The following is a 9557-nucleotide window of genomic DNA, read 5'->3' on the forward strand; positions in this document are numbered from 1 at the left end:
CTCTATTTTGGGCAATATTAATTAACTGATTAGGCAGTTAATTAGTCGCGGTTCTTACACATACACGTCGGTGCCAACTTCTCCAATCTTCTATTTTTTGTGTTCCTTCCACTTTTGCATGCTTCCTTTCCATCCTCTAAGTCATTCTTACCCTATAGACCTTGAAATCTCTTAACAAACAAATCACGGCACCGAATGGTAATAAGAGAGGGTTGAGAATTAGCATTTTTAAGTCCTTGGAAGCATGTTTTGAACCATAACATACACTTAGGAAGAAATCTTAAAAACATGCAATTTATATGAATAAGTGTGAAAAGAGTTGACAAAATTCGCTCAATTCAATCCAAAATAAACCATAAAATTGTAGTTTATCAGCTGCAGCTCTGTAAGCGACACCCGAAGCGCTAGGAAATCAGGCAAACCATGGAAATGGTAATAACAGTGATGATGGGCCGATGACACTTGCTACTTTCCTGAAGGTGCATCCTTCGACCTTCGGGGGGACTACGTACCCTACAGAGGCCGACAGTTGGCTCCAAGTAATAGAGCGGGCTCTGCAAGCTCAGCAGGTTCCCGAGGAACAGTGGGTGGAGTTTGCAACCTACCAGTTACAAGGTGAAGCTCAATACTGGTGGCAGAGAACACGGCGTATTCTACAACCAGACGGCACTGCGATATCATGGGAAGTGTTTCGGACTAAATTCTATCGGAAATACTTCCCTAATTCAGTTAGCAATGCTAAGAAGCTTGAACTGCTGCAGTTAAAACAGGGGCGAATTTCAGTTGCCGAGTTTACGAATAAATTTGAAGAACTATGCCGATTTTCCCGAATCTGTCAAGGTGCCCTAGAGGATTTTGCTGAGTGGAAATGTATTAAGTACGAGGGAGGACTTCGGAGTGACATTCAGAGCTCCGTTGGGCCAATGGAGATTAGGGTATTTTCTGAACTTATGAACAAGAGCCGAATTGCTGAAGAATATGTGAGAAAGGCTATTGTGGCAGAGAATCATAACCAGGAGTTACACCGTAGAGACCATCATCTAAATTTGGCACCATGAAGTCAAGAATTCAAGAGGATTGGGAATTACCGTCCGGATAGGCAGCGTAAAAACGGGCAATGTCTGTGTTGCCGGTGCGGATTACTAGGGCATTTAGTTAGGGACTACCCTAGTCCACGTGGGAGGACTCAGGATGCAGATTGATCACAACAACAAGGTTGAGGTAATTACAATAACCGAATTTAAAGAGTAGTGTATCATTTTGAAATTCCATGTTTATTCATAGCCTAGGATAGGTGAAAAATCTAAAACTAAAAATGTCAAGCTTAGCATTAAACTTAGAACCAAACCGAATCGTTCCGAGTAGGGTATTGCCGTTAGAGCTTGCAAAGTTTAGTAAAGCTTTTATTGGCGCTGGACAAATGATCAAGATTCTTAGAGATAAACAAATCAGAGTATGGTAGTGAAAGTGCATAGATTAGGAAGACCATAGGACTACTATATGTTACTCTCATGAACTTGCGTGGCAGACGATATTTTTGAGGGCAAAAATTTCTGTTAAGGTGGTAGGATGTAAAACTCGCAAAATTAATAACTAATTTGCCAATAAATTAAATATTATTTTAAGAAATTATAAAATTAAATTTTATAGTTTAATAAAGAAGAAATAATTAAAATATGAATTTTGACACTGATTTCAAAAGTTTTGGCCTAAAATTGGGCCGAACGGGCCAAACCGGTTGAACCGGGCCCTTATTGGGACCAAGTGTAACGACCCAACTTCCAATACGTCATGATCGTACCAAAAGTAAGGCATTACTAACTCGTTTTCCTTATTAACTATTTAATATTGAGCCTTTAGTTCGATGTCGCATTTCAATTTTTAAGAAAACTCTAGAAAATTTTGTTTTTGTTTATCAAAATTATATATTAAAGATCACCAAGTAATAATAATCACGTAATTACTAAAAATAATAAGTTATACAAAAGAATTTAAATGAAACTCAGATACAACTCCTATCCCTCTGTATAAAATAAAATCCTAATCAATAAAGGCGAGGGAACTCTATGAAAATAACTCAACTTATAAACAATTCCAACTATTCGTTCGTGGCTTCATACTGAGTCTTCGAACCTGTGTCACTGAAAGGGTGGAAGATTTTGGGGTGAGAACAAACCACACGTTTTCAGTAGGAAATGGGAATACTGTGAAAGTAATGATTAAAATGCAAATAATTAACTTTACTTAAAATTATTTTTGTCAAACCTTTGAAAATACTTCTTAATTTTACTTTAGATAATTAATTACTTTCTTTAAATTTCTAAAACTATAACAGACTTCAATCACAAAACTATCATATTAAATATCTCTCAACCACATAATTGATTCTGAGTAATAACAATAGTTATTAATCATCTCAATACATTTACAAACTACTAGCACAAATAGAAAACTCAATTCAACACACAACCAAGTCACAATAACACAAACAACTTAATCACAGAGAAGTAATACAGGCAAACACAATCAAATGCAAATGCACAAATAATATCATGCATGTTTGTCCTAAGCACTCCATGAGCTCATGTATCGGTTGTCTACCCGCATCTCGACATTATCCAGTCACGAATCCACGTTATTCTGGATATGATTTTCCAACCCTTGCACAAATAAATAGCTACCCTTCTGTGGCAGCCTCTGCTATACTATGGCAGGAAAGTGGGCAGAAAATAGACTGCTCTACTGTGGTAGGAATCAAACAAACAAGCAATATCTGCTCTACTATGGCAGACAAAGAACTTTCTACTCTATTGTGGAAGAATACAAAGAAATATCACTCTGCTCTTCTATGGCAGAAATAAACAAACAGGCAATATCTATTCTATTGTAGCAGAAAAAGAACTTTCTATGCTACTGTGGCAGAAATCAAACAAATATCACTCTGCTCTTCTGTGGCAGAAATCAAACAAACATCACTCTGCTCTTCTGCAGCAGAAATCAAATAAGCATCCCTTGATATCTTTTTTCATAGACATATCTTTAATTGTTACATTATTCTTGTTGTTACAATTGCTTAAGCATCACCCCTTCAATCTTCTCTTAATTACCGCTTTTCTCTGCCTCTTTACTGTACTCTGATTACTCTTTTTTCTTTGAATTCTTAACATATTTCCTTAAACCTTTCTTAACTTTCTCAGGCATTCGTCCATAAAAATCTTAACCATCAAATCATTTCATAATCTCTAATTTAGCAATCTTAACTCAACCAACTTTAAAATTATTTTCTACTTTAATTCTCTATTAAAAGATTCAAGAAAATTATTTCTTTTAAATTTATTAAATACTAATTTCAAAACATAACCTTGTCATTAAAAATAATCAAATAAAACTCTTTCTCAAGTTTACTAACATCCCAAAGACTCAAAAATCATTTCTCTTTACCATTCAAATTCAAATATTATAAACTTACCGAACTCCTAAAAAGGTAATCCTTTATTTCAAGCCCAAAACATAACTCTTTTCATATTAAATCGAACTCAAAACATAATTCCTTTCTTAAATAATTCAAAATTGAAACATAAACCTTTCCTTGGTAAATCAAATTTAAAATAGTATAATTCTTTTCTTAACTAGATGAAACTCAAGACATAAGTCATTCTATTCTTAATAAATCAACTCAAGATGAAATCCTTTTCGTAATAAATCCAACTCAAACATAATATTTTTCTCAAAAAAAAAACTCAAAACATAATTCATTTCTTTTCTTAATAAATCAAAATCAAATAATATAATTTTCCAAATCCAAATCTTTTAAACTATCAAATCAAACAAATCCTCAAATTTTAAAAAAATTTTGGCAACACCTCCCCAAAAACTCGGACTTAGCCATCATAACGGGTTTCCTCTTTCTCAACAATTCACCAGCCCTTTTATCAGCAATTATCACAACAAAAAATTCTCAATAATCATCTCATTATAAATCAGTTTAACGACTAACATCCTTTCATCAAATAAAATCATAATTTCCATCAACCATTCTTTAAAAGTAAACCAGTCCAACTTTAAGAATTCATAACTAACATTTCAAAATCAGCCTCACATAATTCCAGTTATTTTATGGTTATCTATTCATTAGCAAAGTTACTATTTTATTTTGAAACTCAGATTTTAAGAAAATAATTCAATAATCAAACTTCAATCAGTCATCAACCAAGTCCACTACCATTACAGTATATCGAATAACCAGCTCATCAACAACCAATTCATTATAATTCATCAAATATTAAAATTTTAGTCCATTCTCAACCATCAAGCAAACCAACCTATAGCAACCAGCTCAACATAATCAAATAATAGGATTTTCTGCAATTCCAAACAATCAGAAAAAACCGGTAACAACCACAGCCTCAAACCAAAATCAATATCACCAGTTAATCACTCATAAAACAAAATCAACCACAATTCAAAATCATTTCATCAATTATCAACATGCCAGTTTTTCTATAATTAACTCAAAATATTTCAATTTAGTAAATAATACAAGTTTAATCACCATTCACAACCACATTTAATTTGAATCATTACCCAGAAAAATCACAATACCTAACTATTCTCAAACACATTTCAAGTTATTTACATCAATTAATTGATTCTTAACTACTATTAACCATTTGCAATTATCGAACTAACTTTGTAGGAATTCTAAAACTAAAACCATTAAAATTTAAAAATAAATCCCCTACCTCAAAGTGTCGAAACTCACGGAAATCATCAAACATAGCAGCTCCGTTAGTAGATTCCAGCACCTGTTTCCATGGCAGCAATAGTGACAAGGTTAAAATGCCTCCTCTCCTTTCCGGTTTGAGATTCCAGTGGTAGCAGCGATGTTTTCGAAACAACTGATGAGCGGATAATTTATACGCTTTTTGACATTGTTTTTAGTATGTTTTTAGTACATTTTAGTTAGTTTTTATTATGTTTTTATTAGTTTTTAAATAAAAATCACTTTTCTGGGATTTACTATGAGTTTGTGTATTTTTCTGTGATTTCAGGTATTTTCTGGCTGAAATTGAGGGACCTGAGCAAAAATCTGATTCAGAGGCTGAAAAAGGACTGCAGATGTTGTTGGATTCTGACCTCCCTGCACTCAAAGTGGATTTTCTGGAGCAACAGAAACCCAATTGGCGCACTCTCAATTGCGTTGAAAAGTAGACATCCTGGACTTTCCAGCAATATATAATAGTCCATACTTTGCCCGAGATTTGATGGCCCAAACAGGCGTTCTAAGTCAGCTCAAGAATTATGGCGTTTAACGCCAGAACTGGCACAAAAGCTGGAGTTAAACGCCCAAACTGGCATAAAAGCTGGCGTTTAACTCCAAGAAATGTCTCTACACATGAAAGCTTCAATGCTCAGCCCAAGCATACACCAAGTGGTCCCCAGAAGTGGAATTTTACAATAAACACCCTAGCTTACTCATTTTCTGTAACCCTAGGTCACTAGTTTACTATAAATACTACTTTCAGTGATTCATATTGTACCTCATGACACTTTACACGTTTCTCATTGTATTCTATACGGCATGAGTCTCTAAACCCCATTGTTGGGGGTGAGGAGCTCTGCTGTTCTTCATGAATTAATGCAATTACTACTGTTTTCCATTCTATTACGCTTGCTTCCATTCTAAGATATTCATTCGCACTTCAACTTGATGAATATGATGATCCGTGACACTCATCATCATTCTCACCTATGAACGCGTGCCTGACAACCACCTCCGTTCTACCTTAGATTGAATGCATATCTCTTAGCCTCATGATTCAAATCAGAGTCTTCGTGGTATAAGCTAGAATTATTGGCGGTCATTCCTGAGATCTGGAACGTCTAAACCTTGTCTGTGGTATTCTGAGTAGGATCTGGGAAGGGATGACTGTGACGAGCTTCAAACTCGCGAGTGTGGGGCGTAGTGACAGACGCAAAAGGATCAATGGATCCTATTCTGACATGATCGAGAACCGACAGATGATTAGCCGTGTGATAACAGTGCATTTGGAACATTTTCACTGAGAGGACGGGATGTAGCCATTGACAATGGTGATGCCTAACATAAAGCTTGCCATGGAAGGAGTCTTGCGTGCATGAAGAAGAAGACAGTAGGAAAGCAGAGGTTCAGAAGACAAAGCATCTCCAAAGCCTCAACCTGTTCTTCATTACTGCATAACAAGTATTTATTTCATGTTCTTTTACTTTTTACAATTAAATCTGAGAATTATTGATATCCTGACTAAGAGTTACAAGATAACCATAGCTTGTTTCAAGCCGACAATCTCCGTGGGATCGACCCTTACTCACATAAGGTATTACTTGGACGACCCAGTGCACTTGCTGGTTAGTTGTGCGGAGTTACAAAAGTGTGATTGTAATTTCGTGCACCAAGTTTTTGGCGCCATTGCCGGGGATTGTTCGAGTTTGGACAACTGATGGTTTATCTTGTTGCTTAGATTAGGAATATTTTATTTTTGTTGGTTTAGAGTCTTTTATTTGAGTTTAGTTTCATATTTTAAGTTTGGTGTCAATTGCATGCTTTTATTTTCTTTTAATTTTTTTCAAATTTGCATGTTCCTAGTTCTTTCTTGATCTTTAAAAACTCTAAGTTTTGTGTCTTCTTTGTGTTTTCCCTTAAATTTTCAAAAATTTGTGTTTGATTTTCTAAAAATTTTAAGTTTGGTATTTTTGTGCTTTTATTTACTTAAAAATTTTTCAAATATTTGTTCTTGGTGTTCATCTTGATCTTCAAAGTGTTCTTGGTGTTCATCTTGATATTCAAAGTTTTCTTGTTTGTTCTCCGTGTTTTAATCTAAAATTTCTAAGTTTAGTGTCATTTTTTTGTTTTTCTCTTTCCGCATTAAAATTCAAAAATCAAAAAAATATCCTTTCCTTATTTTACTCATAAATTTCAAAATTTTGCATTAATTTAGTCAAAAATTTTCAAAAATCATACCTTTTTTTAGTCAAGTCAATATTCTAATTTCAAAAATTGATCTTTTCAAATCTTTTTCAAAAATTAAATCTTTTTAATTTCTTCAATCATATCTTTTCAATCATATTTTTTTTATTTGCAGTCATATCTTTTCAATCATATCTTTTTCAAAATAATTTTCAATCATATCTTTTTAATTGCTAATTTCAAAATCTTTTTAATTAATTAATTAATTTAGTTTTCAATTTGCTTTTATTTTATTTTCTTTTCTTTTTTCAAAATTTTATTTTAGTTTCCATTTATTTTATTTTATTCTATTTTAATTTCGGTCACTTTTAATTAAATAAATAAAATAAAAAAATATAATTCATATCAATTTCCTTTTCTCCATCATGGACATAAGTGGAAGTGAACAGTCCAAAAGGACTCTGGGGTCATATGCTAACCCCATTACAGCTACATATGGGAGTAGCATCTGTATACCTCCCATCAAAGCAAGCAGCTTTGAGCTAAATCCTCAACTCATTATCATAGTGCAGCAAAATTGCCAGTATTCCGGTCTTCCACAGGAAGAACCTACTGAGTTTTTGGCACAGTTCTTACAAATTGCTGACACAGTACGTGATAAAGAAGTGGATCAGGATGTCTACAGATTATTACTGTTTCCATTTGCTGTAAAATATCAAGCTAAGAGGTGGTTGAATAACCAACCCACAGCAAGCATAAAAACATGGAGACAGTTGTCAGACAAATTCCTGAATCAATTTTACCCTCCAAGAAGGATGACACAGCAAAGGCTGGACATTCAAGGCTTTAAACAAGAGGATCATGAATCCCTTTATAATGCCTGGGAGAGGTACAGAGGGATGTTGAGAAAATGCCCCTCTGAAATGTTTTCAGAGTGGGTACAGTTAGACATCTTCTACTATGGGCTTACAGAAAAAGCTCAGATGTCCCTAGACCAATCAACTGGTGGATCTATACACATGAGAAAAACAATTGAAGAAGCTCAAGAGCTCATAGATACAGTTGCTAGAAATCAACATTAGTACTCAAACAGTGAGTCCTCCATAAAAGAAGAGGCTATGGCAGTAACTACTGATCCCAATCCTCAAGAACAGATTGTTGAACTTAATCAGCAATTACTCCTTATGACAAAACAATTAGCAGAATTCAAAGAGATGCTCCAGGACACTAAAAATGCTAACAAGAATATGGAAGCACAATTGAATCAGACAAGACAACAGCTATCTAAACAGATAACAGAAGAATGCCAAGCTGTTAAATTAAGGAGTGGGAAGACATTGAAAGTATCAACTCAAAGCAGCAGAAAGCCAAGAAAGGAACAATTGACAGAGGATGACCAACCAACTGCCCAAAATCCCTCTGAGGACAGTAAGAGCCCAGAGAGGAATGATTCTGGCGTTCAAACGCCAGAAAAGGGTAAGAAAGTGGCGTTAAACGCCCAATGGGTAGCCAATCCTAGCGTTCAAACGCCACAAAGGGGTCAGACACTTGCAAGTGCTGACAACAACCTCCTTAAGCAGGCTTCTCCAACCACTTCTGTAGGAAATAAACCTACAGCAACTAAGGTTGAAGAGTATAAAGCCAAGATGCCTTATCCTCAGAAACTCCGCCAGGCGGAGCAGGATAAACAATTTGCCCGCTTTGCAGACTATCTCAGGACTCTTGAGATAAAGATCCCATTTGCAGAGGCACTTGAGCAAATACCCTCTTATGCTAAGTTCATGAAAGAGATCTTAAGTCATAAGAAGGATTGGAGAGAAACTGAAAAAGTGTTTCTCACTGAAGAATACAGTGTAGTCATTCTGAAAAGCTTGCCAGAGAAGCTTCAAGATCCAAGGAGCTTTATGATACCATGCACAATAGAGGGTGCTTGTACTAAGACAGCTCTATGTGACCTTGGAGCAAGTATCAATCTAATACCTGCATCTACCATCAGAAAGCTTGGCTTGACTGAAGAGGTCAAACCAACCCGGATATGTCTTCAACTTACTGATGGCTCCATTAAATACCCATCAGGCATAATTGAGGACATGATTGTCAAGGTTGGGCCATTTGCCTTTCCCGCTGACTTTGTAGTGCTAGAAATGGAGGAGCACAAGAGTGCAACTCTGATTCTAGGAAGACCTTTCCTAGCAACTGGACGAACTCTTATTGATGTCCAAAAAGGGGAAGTGACCCTGAGAGTCAATGAGGATGAGTTCAAGTTAAATGTTGTCAAAGCTATGCAGCATCCAGACACATCAAATGACTGCATGAGCGTTGATATTATTGACTCACTGGTGGAAGAGGTCAATATGACTGAAAGTCTTGAATCAGAGCTAGAGGACATCTTTAAAGATGTTCAGCCTGATCTGGAGGAATCAGAGGAAATAAAAGAACCTCTGAACATCCCTCAAGGAGAGGAGAAACCTCCTAAACCCGAGCTCAAACCACTACCACCATCCCTGAAATATGCATTTTTGGGAGAGGGTGACACTTTTCCAGTGATCATAAGCTCTGCTTTAAATCCATAGGAAGAGAAAGCACTAATTCAAGTGCTAAGGACACACAA

The 9557-nt window shown here is 35.5% G+C and overlaps 1 pseudogene; it reads left to right on the forward strand.

The window, feature by feature from the left end:
• The window catches only part of LOC107636503, a 15584-nt pseudogene continuing 6482 nt past the window's right edge, over nucleotides 456–9557 (forward strand).

The sequence above is a fragment of the Arachis ipaensis genome, chromosome B04 (assembly GCF_000816755.2).
Source record: "Arachis ipaensis cultivar K30076 chromosome B04, Araip1.1, whole genome shotgun sequence".
Classification (NCBI taxonomy): Eukaryota; Viridiplantae; Streptophyta; class Magnoliopsida; order Fabales; family Fabaceae; genus Arachis; species Arachis ipaensis.